General features: G+C 42.4%; 1 protein-coding gene across 2 annotated transcripts in view; it reads right to left on the bottom strand.

The window, feature by feature from the left end:
- The window catches only part of LOC131679068 (meiosis regulator and mRNA stability factor 1), a 41,342-nt gene that overhangs the window by 5,347 nt on the left and 19,822 nt on the right, over positions 1-16,173 (bottom strand). The window lies entirely within an intron of this gene.

Here is a 16,173-nt window from a genome sequence, read left to right as displayed (position 1 = left end):
GCGATAGGCGGTTTCCCTGTTCAAGAAGCGGTGGATAGCACACAGGAAGGTTTCGTGATCGCCAGGATAAACGGCGTATTCGTGTGTAGCTGTTATGCTCCTCCACGGTGGACACCAGAGTAATACAACCGGATGCTGGACGCATTAACCGACTCGTTAGTCGGGCGAACGCCGGTTGTTATAGGAGGAGATTTCAACGTTTGGGCCGTGGAGTGGGGTAGCAGGCTGACCAACGCACGAGGTTACAGCCTATTGGAAGCACTGGCGAAGCTGGACGTAAAGCTGTGCAATGAAGGTTCCGCTAGCACATTCCGTAAATACGGTCGGGAATCCATCAGCGACGTAACATTCTGCAGCGCGTCGCTGATGGATGACATGAATTGGCGAGTTAGTGAGCAGTACACACATAGTGATCATGAAGCCATCCACTACACCATTGGTCGGCGAAATCGTGCGGTGACGCCGAGAGTGAGGACTGGCGAGCGGAAGTGGAAAATAAAGGAATTCGACAAGGACCTTTTTGTGGAAGCACTTCGTGCTGACAGCGTCACTCCAATTCCGAGTGCCGATGAGCTGTCGGAAACAATAGCTAGGGTATGCGATAAAACAATGCCGAGGAAAATGGAGCCGAGGAACTACCGGCGTCCGGGCGTACTGGTGGAACGAAAGGCTAAGCATCCTACAGGCTGCCTGCCTAAAAGTCAGAAGACGCGTTCAGAGAGCAAGATCTGAGGCAGTCAGAGAAGAGTCTAAGGTAACATTCCGGGCGGCCAGAGCGGCTTTTAAACGTGAGATAGTGCTAGGCAAGTCCACCTGCTACAAGGAGCTGTGCAGAGAAGTAGACGCTAACCCCTGGGGCAATGCTTACCGTGTCGTTATGGCCAGGATCAAGAGTCCAATGACGCCAGTCGAAATGTGCGGGGACAAGCTGAAAATTATCGTGGAGGGCCTTTTCCCGAAGCACGACCCAACCGCATGGCCGCCTACACCGTACGCTGATGCAGATGGTGGAAATGCAGGTGACAATCGGGTTTCCAACGACGAGCTCCTTATAGTGGCAAAAGGGCTGAAAGCGAAGGAAGCTCCCGGACCGGATGGTATCCCCAACGTGGCACTGAAGACAGCGATCCTGGCGTTTCCGGACATGTTCAGGATAGTACTACAGAAATGCCTGGACGATGGCTACTTCCCGAATAGATGGAAGATCCAGAAGCTGGTGTTGCTGCCCAAACCAAGGAAACCACCAGGAGATCCAGCATCGTATCTGCCTATATGCCTGCTGGATACTCTCGGTAAACTCCTGGAAAGAGTCATCCTCCACAGGTTGTCGATCTACGCTGAAAGTGAGAACGGACTATCGCAGAGACAGTTCGGGTTCCGGAAAGGAATATCGACGGTGGACGCCATCTGCATCGTCATCGCGAACACGGAGAAAGCATTGAAGCAAAAGAGAAGGGGTAATCGCTACTGCGCCGTGGTAACGATAGACGTGAAGAACGCGTTCAACAGTACTAGCTGGGGAGCTATCGCCGTAGCGCTGCATAGAATGCGGGTTTCGGACTATCTGTGTAAGGTTCTGAAAAGTTGCTTTCAGAACCGAGTACTAGTCTACGAAACTAACACGGGGCAGAGATCGATTAAGGTAACGGCGGGAGTACCTCAGGGCTCCATACTCGGCCCAACGCTCTGGAATATTATGTACAACGGAGTGTTAACACTGGAACTGCCCAGGAGAGTGGAGATCAACGGCTTTGCAGATGGTGTTGTCCTGACGATAATGGGCGAGACCCTTGAGGAGGTGGAGATGCTGACGACAAAGATAATAGGCATCGTGGAAACCTGGATGGCCAACGTCAAGTTGTAGCTGGCTCACCACGAGACGGAGGTAGTGCTGGTCAGCAACCGTAAGCAAATCTAGCGTGTTGAGATCAGCGTCGGGGAACAATCCATTCCATCGATGCGCGCGCTGAAGCACCTGGGTGTGATGGTTGACGATCGGTTGAATTACAACTGCCATGTCGACTATGTATGTGAGAAGGCTGCGAGGACAACTAGCGCATTGGCAAGGATTATGCCGAATCACAGAGGGGCAAAGGGCAGCACGAGACGTCTCCTAGCGGGTGTCTCATCCTCAATACTGAGATATGGCGTACCGGCCTGGGCTGCTGCGCTGAACTCAAAACGAAACCGGACGAAGTTAACAAGCACTTTTCGTCTAATGGCTGTTCGTGTCGCGAGTGCGTACAGAACGATATCGTCGTAGGTGGTATGTGTAATTGCTGGGATGATTCCCATCTGCATCACCCTGGCTGAGGACGTAGAATGCTACCAGCAGAGAAATAAACGTAATGCAAGGAGACTGGTTCGAGTGGACTCGTTGGCTAAGTGGCAGCAAGAGTGGGATAACGCGGAGAAAGGAAGGTGGACTCACCGACTCATCCCAAATGTGTCTACTTGGGTACATAGCAAGCATGGAGAGGTGAACTTCTATCTGACGCAGTATTTGTCCGGGCATGGATGCTTCCGGAAATACCTACATCGGTTTGCACACGCTTCGTCACCCCTTTGCCCGGAGTGTGTGAACGTGCAAGAGACACCGGAACACGTGGTCTTCGAATGGCTCAGATTCGAAGAAGTCCGAAGGGGTATGCCTGATATAACAGTGGACAATATCGTCGAAGAGATGTGCCGCGACGAGCATATTTGGGACGCTGTCAACAGAGTCGTTACGAGTATACTCTCCGAGCTGCAAAGGAAGTGGCGAAGGGACCAACAAAGTAACGACATTGGTTAGAACGCCGCAGTGGAACCACAAATAGGGTTTCGGGAGAAATTCCGCCGCCGGGAAACTCACCGATGGTGTAGACTGGGTCCACCGCCGGGGACCAGTTGAGTAGTACGCGATGTAGCACCGGGCTCGGGTCGTCGGGGCGCCAGCGAACCGGACGTCAGGCATCACCGGAATCGCAGGACCGACCTCGACACTCTACCGGGTAGCATGTGAGTAGGCTAGATCCACCGTCGGGGATTAGACCGAGTAGACCGCGTCGAATAGCCAGAAGTGGGTCGTTGGGGCGCCAGTGAACCGGAAGCTACGCTCTACCCGGAATGGCTGGATGGACCTCAGCATCTGCTGGCTGGACGTTGAGTAGGCTAGGTCCACCGCCGGGGACTAGACCGAGTAGACGAGGCGGGGAGCTTAATGGCTCACAGAAACGTACATCGGTATCGGGAGCGGTCTACCGTCGGGGAATTCACGATAGGGTAGATTCGGCACCGTGGACTACCCGACAGAATCGTGACGAAAAGAGGAGCTAATTGGTTCACGAAACAAACACCGGTAACGAAAGAAATTCAGTTGTCGGGGAACTCTCAATCGGAGTAGGACAATCGGTAAAGTTGGAAGATTTTAGTAGAGCTAAATGGCTCAAGAAAGCGGGTATCGGTGTCGGGGGAAATTCCTCCGTCGGGGAACTATCGGTCGGAGTAGGATGAGTTCACGGTTGAGCAATATCCAAGCGGATCGTGATAAGGCCGAGAGCTGAATGGCTCACGGAAACATGAGCTGAACAGCACCTAAACGGCTCACCACTGGGACGAGAAATAAACGGCGACGTAATGGATGGAGACAAGAAGCAGGAGAGGAACCGTGAGTTAAATCAAAGCTCATAGGTCGTGCCACTCCATGAACCAAGCGAGCCTCCGAGATAGAGCAGCAGAAAGAGGTGCGACGAAAGCGCAACGAACCTCCCCACGAAGTAATACGATGACGTAGTTCCGTGGGGAAGAAGGAATGTTTTTAGTGGTTAGGCACGAACGTGAGTCGTGAGTCCCACACAGTGACAATACACTACAGGCCAGGCTTTTGAATCTTTTATAACCTTACTAAAAAAAGACATTTGCCGAACTCGACGAACTGAATCGAATGGTATATGTCGCTCGGCCCTCCGGACCTCCATTAAAAAGTCGGTTTTCAGAGCAAATGCAATACCTTTCTATTGAGAAAGGCAAAACATTATAATGGTAAAATCGAGAATAAAGTAACAAATAAAATGAATAAATACCAGGTAAGTGTTTTGGAAAGCTTGAGGCTCTTATTTTATGGAATGATTTTTGTTTGGGTGAAGACACAGATATTTTCAAGACGCTCACCAGTTTTGTGCGAAATGGGCGTACGGGGCTATACGGACCCCCTATCCCATCAACCACCGTTCAATGGCTTGCAGTTGCGCCTACGATTGCCATGGAAAATACATGATGCGCCAATCCACAGCTGTGACCCAGATTAATTTTTTTTAACAAGATTTTTTTTCATCTATAGGAGATTTTCAAATAAATATTTTATAGATAAACACAATCCAAGTAACAATTGAAGTTTTATACCATGCTACAAGTGCAATATAAGTTTTATGAGTGGCTATAGAACTACCATAAAACCTGAATTGTTACTAGGGAAACCCATTGTAAAACAACTAAAAAATTGTCGGTTTGAATTGCGCCGTAGCACAGTGATCACCTTCCATACAAAAGTCGGAAAAAACCTCAAAAGTGGCCCGAATTTGATGAAAACTTCACATTAAGGTAATTTTGTGACGCTGAATTCAAATTTGATGTTTATTTTTTTGTTTTTTTATTGCTTCAAAATTTTGGCAACCAGGGTGGTTCCAAAATTCATTATTTGCGAATATAAAGCGCACTACATCCGAAAATTCATTTTCAAAAAATTCGTCGTGGTGATTTTTTTAGCAGAATACACATTTTTTCAATTGTTGAAAATGATAAGACACATCTATAAATTATATTACGCACCCTGGGTAATCAAAGGCTACCAGGCGGCTCCTTCAGACATATCATGAAAAATCGCCTTTTTTCATACCTCGGGGCAGAAAGGGGCAAAACAAGATATTCATTTTCGGAAAGTACACCAATTTTTAAGTATCGTGAACAACAAGCGATCTTTCCGAACTGTTTCAAAAAAAAGTGCAGCCACTTTGAACATCATAAGTTTTATTTATTGCACGCTTTATTATCAGGGCCGTAGAGAGAATACGGGCCCGGAGGGTCTAACGTCCGGGCCCCCAACACAGTATATTGCCCGTGCACCACAAAGTTAAATATTTGGTGACTTTGAAAAGAGCCATTTTTGTCAATAGTATTAGTAAAAGTAAAGAAAAGGAAAGATTAAAAATGTAGTAATTACAAAAATTAAAAACATTATCCAAACGGAGATCAATAATACAAAGAAAAAAAAACAAAGGGAAAATTTAATATTAAAAGAGTGTACAGAAAAACTAAAAATCGCAAAATTAATCACATAAACAACTTAAAGTCAATTGTCAAAAAATGTATAATCAAAAGCAAAAACCAAAACAAAACCTATGAAAATCGATAAAAGAAAACTGGAAACTATACAAATTGCAAAGATTAAAGAAGTCGAACATTATTGAACAAATGTTGAAAATTAAAAAAAATGGTAGATGATGGAAAATTTTGAGAATCAATGAAAACTAAAAATAAATAAATAAAATGAATATGAACATTGATATAAAATTAAAATGCATAAAACTGAAAAGCTGGAAAATAATAAAATATATTTAATATTAAAAACAAGAAATATTTAAAGAAATAGAAAAAGTGAATAAAACGTTACGAAAGCATAAAAGTAGAGGAAAAGACAAAAATAAAATAAACATTAGAAACAACAATGGACCGGAGGATTTTGAAAAATTTGAAAATTGGAAGGATGGAAAGACGAAAAAATGAAGAATTTTGGAAGGTATGGATTGAACAAAAACGGACAAAATGGAAAACAAAAAATAGTAAAACACCAAAATGGTATACCATAGAAGCACACAAAATCGAAAAAATAACAAGAAGAATTTGAAAATGGAGAAAAGCATTGGAAATAAAACTTGATAGAAATTTAAACAACAGCCTAAATGTAAAACGAAGAAAACATGCGCATAATGGCAAAAAAGATAAATCTAATGTTTTCTAAAAAAATTTATATAAAAAAACAAACCTATTGAAAAATTACCGTCAGAAAAATCACTTTCAAAATAGGTTAAATGAAAAAATAAAAAAAAACAAAAATGAAAAAAATGAAAGATAAAGGAATATGTGTAAAAAATAAATAAAATTATATTAAATTAGCAATGAGAAAAAATAAAACCACGGTAAACAGAAAGAAAACATGTACCAAAATACGAGAAAGGTAAATAAGAGGACAATAAGACATTTGGGATGATTTAAAAAAAGGAAAATGCAAAAATATATGAAGAAAAAAGAAAAAAGGAATGATAAGAATGAATGGAGCAAATAGACAAATTTTAAAAGTTGGATGGAATGACAAAAGTAACATATAAAAAACAGGGTATCAAAATATAAAACAACAGGGAAAATAAAATATAATGGAATTCTCTCGCATAATTTCAAATAAAATGGAATAACATAGATATGACTATAAATTAAGGTAAGTGGTATTGATAAAAATGCAAAAATGAAGATCGTGAAAAGATGGATAAAATACAAATATGGTAACAATGAAAATAGATAAAAAAGACAGAATGTTGAAATTGCAAAAATACAAAAAAATCAATAGCTTGAAAAAAAAATAATTGGAACACTTTTTTATGCTGTCTTCCGTTATACGTAATTAACACTATTGTATGAAAACTGCAAAAATGCACTTTTATATCACAGATACGCATTTCGGCTACGGCTTGCAGCCTTCATCAGTGGTTGTATCAATATGCGAAAGACATCAAAAAAGAAAAGTGTTTAATATAAGTCGCCCAAAAACAGCTGAAAAAATTGATCAATTTTAACAAAATTTAAAAAAAATCCATGTAAAAATAAAAAATGGGGAAAATAGCAAAACATGAATCAAATTTCAAATAAACGTTGTGGTTGGATTTTACGCTATGCTGGTTTCGAAAACATTCATAAAAGCTAAATAAGCTCTGCTTTATTTCTTATGTAGCTCACAGCACAAAATATATCATATATTCTTCACATTTACCGCAGAGTGCAATGCTGTGGTAGAGCATTTAGGTGTATTTTTTGCATTTGTGAACAGTTTTTTTTTGATTTAGTGGGTATAGTACTTCACATCCTTGAATATCCACAAAAAAAAAAATCAAAAAGCACCAACCACTTTCGCTGTGAAGGATAACCCGAGCGAACTTTGCTCTGCTCTACAATAAACAAACACGGGGCGTAAAATCACACTTCAGTGTCTTTCGAGAATCTTTGTGAGGAGCATATAATCCATTGATCCATTGAAGTGAAGGTCCTGTGGGGTAAAGTAAATCTGATCCCAAATGGTTGTTAACACTTTTTAAATATATTGGCCAACACCGAAGTACCCTACTTATCGATTAGCGTCTGCTACCAGAGGATGATGTTTATGATGGCTGTGTGCTATAAAATGATGCTGAGAGTTCCTGATGAAGAAAAAAAATGCAAAATTGCATTCTTCCGTGCGAAATCCGAATTATCTGAACAAAGCCCGGAATTCGTCTCCAAAAACCGATATGGCAACCCTGAATAGAAGGTTGAAAAGTTTTCTTTTTCTTTCTAATAATAACTTTCGATAATAATCGAGCAGTTGCGAAGACAGGAAATTCAATAAATCAATAAAATCCATTTCATATTGACGAAATTTGAAGACATCCTCATGACTTCTAATCAAATCATTTATTTTTTACCCCTAGCAAGTCTGATTTTTTCTCTCGATTATAGAAAGTTTAACTTTAGGGCCGCTTCGCTTCTTCATCAGGTTAGAAAATTTTCTTTAAAAAATTCTCAGGAATTCTTAGGAATCGAACCCAGGTGAGCTGCGTACATGGTAGTCGATGTATCAACTACGCTATGCCTAAAATTTGGGTAAATTTTAGTTTCTGTAAAAAATCCGGGCCCCCTTTAAAACTCCGGGCCCGGGGGGAAACAAACCGCCCCCCCCCCTCTCGGCGGCCCTGTTTATTATTTATTGTTCATGTCTGAACGAGAAGAAAGGCTTGTATCAACTAAATCGAGTGGCAACTATAAGTTCAGCGAATAACCTTTCAAATGAAACCAGTTCGACCCTAATCGGAGTCTTAACTAAAAAGATGTATTCATTTGAATAACTTAGGTTTGAAAAAAGTTTTTCTCAGAATTCATCATCAATTTCACTTTTGAAGTTCTGTAAAAAATCGATCTTTCGTCTTCAGAACTCAATATTTTGAGAAGACTCTACTCAACCTATTAAGAAACAGAAAAAAATGTTAAATCATGAAAAATCTAAAATAAAACTTTTAGGTTTTGTCCGGCTAGGCGACACTGTGGCGTAGGGAGGTCCGGATTACCCCTACATTGAGAAAGGATGGAAAAACGTAGTTTTGCTAATCATCGTCTAGCGCTGCCATGGAGCGGTGCAAATTAATTTTTAGTGCTTCAAAATGTAGCTGAGGTTTGAAACTAACAATTAGGACCGATAAATTCTTTCATATCAATCCACTTAAAAGGCCGATTTGCTTAGGTAGGTCCGAATAGCCACGGGTTTCCCTAACTATAAGAATAAGATTACGGCACTAACAATCATTTGCCATTTCTCACACGTCCCCTTCTCTCTCTACACGCACATACACACACACTATCACTCCCAGTGTCTCTTTCTCTCTCTCTCTCTCTCTCTCTCTCTCTGTCTCTCTCTCTCTCTCTCTCTCTCTCTCTCTCTCTCTCTTCCTTCGTATTCGTGGCAACTGTCACGACTCACATCTTTCTTGCTGTTTCTTTACCCATTTTTAAGTTTTGTGTGTGGATCTTCTGCTAATCTGTAATATTTATTATTATCCCATCATGTGTGCGATGTCATTGTGGAGGTTTGAGAAGACAAAACTATTTTTTGTCTGCCATTATCCTGTAAATAGGTTTTTGCATTTTAGTCTAGATGAGAGCCACTCGTGAAAACAAGTTTAATATTACACCCTACTTGGTAGATATTTGTAGTCCTGAGAAAATTTGCAAAATGTTTATATTATGATAAAACTATAACTGTTTTCAAATGTTCACACCCTCAAGATGAATGGAGTATCCCTGCGAAACGTTGTACTATGCGCGGTCAGGCGATCAAAAATCGAAAACTACATCAAATTCAATTTAATTCAGTTCTATTCATAGCTTTTAAGTACACTATAATTAAGGAAATCCGTGGCTATCTCAAAAAAAAATATTTAACTTAGCTGGATAATATGGATATTTGAAGATGAAAATCGTGAAAATTCATCTATTATGAAGAATAGCGGATCAAAGCCCAAAAATATCCACGACTTGGAGCCGAAAAAAAGCCTCCCAATGACCCTACTCTCGATGAGGGATGCTAGTACAACGTGTCTTCTAACTTATCGCCGTCCATTTTTGCTCTATACTGAGTACAATTCAATTGATGATTCAATGGCAGTCACAATTAGTATAGAGGCATTGGATAATTCAGTACATGTTTCGAATGAAGAATTCACTCTTTAAACAAGTTTAGTTCGAGACTTTAGTGAATATGAATATTTTTCGATTCGTTTTCGAGCTCTCCATCGAGACAGAAGTTGTTTTTTCTAGTCCGTAGTGCTGTGTGAGGCGATAAAGAATAGTTTTAATCCGCATTCAAGGTTATTTTGCCAGTTCGGTTCGGTCCTCAGTCTTTTGTTCGCGTGTGAGGATTAAACAATAGCCAGCTGTATAAGCTGGATCGGTTCGTCGTTGGACACCAGTTTAAAGCTAAGTGGTTTTTGTCTTTTGTAACACATTTATTGCTTTCTTCCGTCTGCGCGGGCGCTGACCCCGTGCGTTGACGTTTTCTATGGTTCCCTCTCCGGATGGTCAAATGGAAGTTGAATCGGGTTCAACTTCTAAGGCTCCCCCCCGGCCCAAATGCTATCCAGAACTCTCAACTGGTCCATTTGTGGTCTTCTTTCGGCCCAAGACTAAATCACTGAATCTTCTTCAGATTTCTAGAGACCTGACGGAACGGTTCTCGGCTGTGACCGAAATTTCAAAGGTCCGCTCGGACAAGATAAGGGTGTTGCTAGCCAACTCAAAGCAGGCAAACGATATTGCTTGCTGTGAGCACTTTACGCGGGATTATAACGTGTATATTCCGGCTGTAAGAGTACAATCCGAAGGCGTCGTAACCGATGAGAGTTTGACGTGCGAGGATCTGCTGAAGTACGGGGTTGGCCGATTCAGAGACCGCTTACTTCAGCCAGTTAAAATACTTGAGTGCAAACGTTTGCACTCAGTAGTAGTTGCGGGGGATGGTTCAAAAACGTACCCCCAATCAAACTCTTATCGGGTGACCGTCGCTGGTACCGCTTTGCCAAATTTCGTCCTCTTGCACAAGGTTCGTCTGCCTGTGCGTCTGTTTGTGCCGCGGGTTATGAATTGCACAAAGTGTAAACAACTGGGTCACACAGCCACCCATTGTAGCAACAAGGCCCGCTGTGGAAAATGCGGGGAGAATCATCTAGATGATTCGTGCAGTAGGAAAGCCGAAAAGTGTCTTTACTGTGCGGAGAGTCTGCATGATATCTCGGCATGTCCCGCGTACAAACTACGCGGGGATAAACTGAAACGTTCCCTTGCGGGACGATCCAAACATTCTTTCGCAGAAATGTTAAAGAATGCTACACCACCATCCTCAGCAAACATCTATACTCACTTGCCTCCTGACGAGGGCGAGGCTGGTAACCCACAAGAGGGAACATCTACTAGGGTGCCTAGAATTTATAGGAAGAGGAGGAACACTTCCTCTCGTAAAGTTCCTTGTAAAGGCCAGAAGGTGTCCCTTGAGGGGGCTCCGAAAGTCACATCTATTGGAAGTGTTGCAACCAAACCGAAGCAATTAGCTCCTGGTCTCGGAGGATTAAGCTCAGAGAAGGAGTTCCCAGCACTTCCAGGAACATCAAAAATCCCAAGTGTTCCTTTGTTTCAGTTCGAGAGTAATCACAGCACTGGAATTATAAAACTCTCGGACATAGTGGACCGGATAATAAAAACTTTCAATATTACTGATCCTATTAAAAGTCTTATGTTAGCTTTTCTCCCTACAGTGAGAACATTTTTGAAGCAGTTGACTTTCAAATGGCCCCTCCTCTCAGCGATTGTATCCTTCGATGGCTAACTCATCGAACGAGGTCACGGATTTGATCACTGTTCTACAGTGGAATTGCAGAAGTATCATCCCGAAAATCGATTCCTTCAAAATTTTAATAAATAATTTGAGTTGCGATGCATTTGCATTATGTGAAACTTGGTTAACTTCCGACATAGAACTCAACTTCCACGACTTTAGTATTATTCGCCTGGATCGAGACACCCCCTATGGAGGAGTGCTTTTGGGGATCAAAAAGTGCTATTCCTTCTACAGAATTAACCTTCCCTCGATAACAGGTATTGAAGTTGTCGCTTGTCAAGTAACAACCAAAGGCAAAAGCCTTTGCATAGCTTCCATATATATTCCCCCCAACACCGCGGTTGGGCACCGACGGCTACAAGACATCTTAGAATCCCTGCCAGCACCGCGACTAGTTTTAGGAGACTTTAACTCTCACGGTACAGCATGGGGTTGCCTCTATGATGATAACCGGTCTTCCTTAATTCAGGATCTTTGCGATAACTTCAATTTGACAATTTTAAACACGGGTGAAATGACACGGATTCCTGCTCCTCCAGCGCGCCCGAGCGCCTTAGACTTGTCCCTTTGCTCAACATCGCTGCGGTTAAATTGCACGTGGAAGGTAATTCCTGATCCCCACGGCAGCGACCATCTGCCGATTGTAGTCTCAATCAATAACGGTTCAAGGCCATTGAAATCAATCAATATTTCGTATGACCTTACACGAAATATCGATTGGAAGAGCTATGCTGCCGCGATATCCGACAACATCGAATCTACCCAAGAACTTCCTCCGGAGGAAGAGTACAGCTTTTTGGCTGGCTTGATTCTCGACAGCGCGAATCAAGCTCAGACTAGGCCAGTACCCGGCGCGAACATACAAAAACGTTCTCCCAATCCCTGGTGGGATAAAGAGTGCTCAGACGTGTACGCAGAGAAGGCCGCCGCGTTTAAGACCTTCCGGAACGACGGGTTACCCGCTAGTTTTCGACAGTACGCGACGTTAGACAAGCGAATGAAGAGTTTGATGAAAGCCAAAAAACGCGATTATTGGCGCCGGTTCGTCGACGGATTAACGAGAGAAACATCGATGAGCACTCTTTGGGGAACAGCCCGACGTATGCGAAATCGAAACAGTACTAATGAGAGCGTGGAATATTCAAACCGTTGGATATTCGATTTCGCCAAGAAGGTTTGTCCGGATTCCGCCCCGGCACAGAAGATTTACCGCGCCGCGTCTCCTCACGATAGCGCGAACGAAACACCTTTTTCGATGGTGGAGTTCTCACTTGCTCTCTTGTCGTGTAACAATAAAGCTCCGGGGCCAGACAGAATCAAATTCAACTTGTTGAAGAATCTGCCTGACTCTGCCAAGAGACGCTTGTTGAACTTATTTAATAAGTTTCTCGAGGCTAACATTGTCCCACTCGATTGGAGACAAGTGAAGGTCATCGCCATCCAAAAACCAGGAAAACCAGCCTCCGACCACAATTCGTACCGTCCGATCGCAATGCTATCCTGTATCCGGAAGTTGTTCGAGAAAATGATCTTGTTTCGCCTCGACAATTGGGTCGAAGCAAATGGCTTACTGTCAGATACACAATTTGGCTTTCGCAAAGGCAAAGGGACGAACGATTGTCTTGCGTTGCTCTCAACTGAAATTCAAATGGCCTATGCTAGCAAAGAGCAGATGGCATCAGTGTTCCTAGATATTAAGGGGGCTTTTGATTCAGTTTCGATCAACATTCTTTCAGAGAAGCTGCACCAGCATGGTCTTTCAGCGACTTTAAACAACTTTTTACTAAACTTGTTGTCGGAAAAGCACATGCATTTTTCGCATGGTGACTTATCGACATCACGATTTAGCTACATGGGCCTTCCCCAGGGCTCATGTCTAAGCCCCCTTTTATACAATTTCTATGTCAACGACATTGATGAATGTCTTGACAATTCCTGCACGTTAAGGCAACTTGCAGACGATGGCGTGGTGTCTGTTACGGGACCCAAAGCTGTCGATCTACAAGGACCATTACAGAATACCCTGGACAATTTGTCTGCTTGGGCTATTAAGCTGGGCATCGAATTCTCCACGGAGAAAACTGAGCTAGTTGTATTTTCAAGGAAGCGTGAACCAGCACAAGTACAGCTTCTATTAATGGGTCAAACTATCGCTCAGGTCTTCACAGTAAAATATCTAGGGGTCTGGTTCGACTCGAAAGGTACTTGGGGATGCCATATTCGGTATCTGAAACAGAAATGCCAACAAAGGATCAACTTTCTTCGTACAATAACCGGAACATGGTGGGGTGCCCACCCAGGAGACCTAATTAGGTTGTATCAAACAACGATACTGTCGGTAATGGAATACGGATGCTTCTGCTTTCGCTCCGCCGCGAACATACATTTCATCAAACTCGAAAGAATTCAGTATCGTTGTTTGCGTATCGCCTTAGGGTGCATGCAGTCGACCCATACGATGAGTCTCGAAGTGCTGTCGGGCGTTCTCCCGTTGAAAAATCGATTTTGGGAACTCTCATATCGATTGCTCATTCGATGCGATATCTTGAACCCGGTCGTGATTGAAAATTTCGAAAGGCTTGTTGAGCTCAATTCTCAGACCCGTTTCATGTCCCTGTACTTTGACTACATGGCGCAGAATATTAACCCTTCTTCTTACAATCCCAACCGTGTGCATTTCATAAATACTTCTGAATCTACTGTTTTCTTCGACACATCCATGAAAGACGAGATTAGTGGAATTCCGGACCACATACGCCCACAAGTGGTTTCAAACATTTTTTATAATAAATTCCGAGAAGTCGACTGTTCTAAGATGTTTTATACTGACGGATCAAACCTCGAAGGATCCACTGGCTTCGGTATTTTCAATCAAAAGTTCACCGCCTCCTACAAACTCAGTGACCCTGCTTCAGTTTACGCCGCAGAACTAGCTGCCATTCAGTATACCCTTGGAGTCATTGAAACATTACCCGCAGACCATTACTTCATCGTTTCGGATAGCCTCAGTTCCATTGACGCTATTCGCTCGATGAAACAAGGCAAGCACTCCTCGTATTTTTTGGGGAAAATACGGGAGCTACTGAGTGCTTTATCTGACAACTCTTTCCAGATTACCTTGGTATGGGTTCCTTCTCATTGCTCCATTCCGGGCAATGAGAAGGCAGACTCCTTAGCTAAGGTGGGTGCCTTAGAAGGAGACGTTTACGAAAGACCAATTTGCTTCAGCGAATTTTTCATTATTACTCATCAGAGAACCCTCGAAAGTTAGCAAACTTCGTGGAGCAGTGGAGAGCTGGGAAGGTGGCTACATTCGATAATCCCTAAGGTATCGACGAAACCTTGGTTCAAGGGGATGGATGTGGGTCGTGACTTCATTCGTGTGATGTCCCGACTCATGGCAAACCATTACACGCTGGATGCACATCTCCGGCGTATTGGGCTCGTGGATAGTGGTATCTGCGCTTGTGGCGACGGCTATCACGACATCGAGCACATTGTCTGGGCGTGCACCGAGTACAGTTCCGCTAGGTCTCGGCTAATGGATACCCTGCGGGCCCGAGGAAGACCAACCAACGTCCCGGTTCGAGATATGCTGGCAAGCCGCGATGTCCTCTATATGTCCCTTATATACACGTTCCTCAAAACCATCAACATACAAGTCTAACTGCCCCTTCTTATTTTCCTTATCATTCTCAGAACTCTCTTCCACCTGTATCAAAGCATCTGTATCGAATGAGCCAACAAACACGGGACCTACGGCACGAACATAACACGCTTAACTCGAAATGTAGCCGATCCACATCTGAGCCGTACTACGAAATCGTCTGGAAAAACCCCTGCCATCTTGAGGAGGACCACCCGGCGTCCCAGTACATGATTCCCCTGATGAAGGCCACCCGAGTTTGTAATCCATCCGTTGATCTCACGATGCCTGAAACTGAAATAATTTTCTCTCCCTGCCATCTTTGTCTACCCTCCCTCCCCTGACTCTTATACCCAGAAGTAACACCCCTACCCCCCCAATATCATCACGAAGCATTTAGCTCTTCTTGTCTCTTCTAGTTTTAACTATTATATTATATAATCTCGTTGAAATTGCCCGACTCTACTACCCACAAAAATAACTATAATTACGAATCTTTACAAAATTCAATCATGCCCTCTAGTTATGCCTAGTTTTAAGTTAGTCGTAAAAAATTGTCCCCCTTAATTAAACATTATTTGCTCCAATAATCTCACTGATAAAAATGTCAAACCATATTGCCACAAAAACTAAATGACCCCCCTAATCTTACGAAAACAATATTATCCCCTTGTGTAGATATATAAGATAGCTATAAAATCGCATTAGTTTCATTTTAAAAAAAATCAATATGTAATCCCCTAGTTTTAAGCAATTTAAAATGTAAAACAAAACAAAATTGGCACCTTTAAGCTAACGCAACGTGCCTTATCAAATAAACGATTTGAATAAAAAAAAATATGAATATTTTTCAATGTATTGATTTCAAATCAAAAAGGCATATCCCATTTTCAACTCGTCCCAAATTCCTTTCAGGAAGACTAAACAGAATTAGTTTTCATCAAGTTAAACCAGAGTTAGAAATATTATATTTTAATATTCCGACCTATTTCTTCGGATTAATTTTCAATGCCTCACTTCTTCTCAAAGTAGGAATCTAACGTAAACACGTAAACACAAAATACACAATTCGTTCGCAGGAAAATCCGTATAACGTTATGCTTGAGATGAAAAGTTTATATATCTTTAGTATAAAGTACTTTGCATGAATCGGATAGATCTTTGTTATACTATAGGTTTTTAAACAACTCACATCGAAGGACGAAGAACTTCTATTCTACTTCAAGTCCATATCCGATTTTTACATTCTAATATATTTGAAGCTTGTTTACGAAGCATGTTCGGTCGCTCATTTGTGAAATAATATAGGTATTCACCTGTTGCAGCAACACATAAAATTTACTACTTTTGAATTGACGAC

The sequence above is a fragment of the Topomyia yanbarensis genome, chromosome 2, assembly GCF_030247195.1.
Source record: "Topomyia yanbarensis strain Yona2022 chromosome 2, ASM3024719v1, whole genome shotgun sequence".
NCBI classification, from domain to species: Eukaryota; Metazoa; Arthropoda; class Insecta; order Diptera; family Culicidae; genus Topomyia; species Topomyia yanbarensis.
The sequence above is the reverse complement of the archived record's forward strand: the minus strand, read 5'-3'. Positions and strand labels throughout refer to the sequence as shown.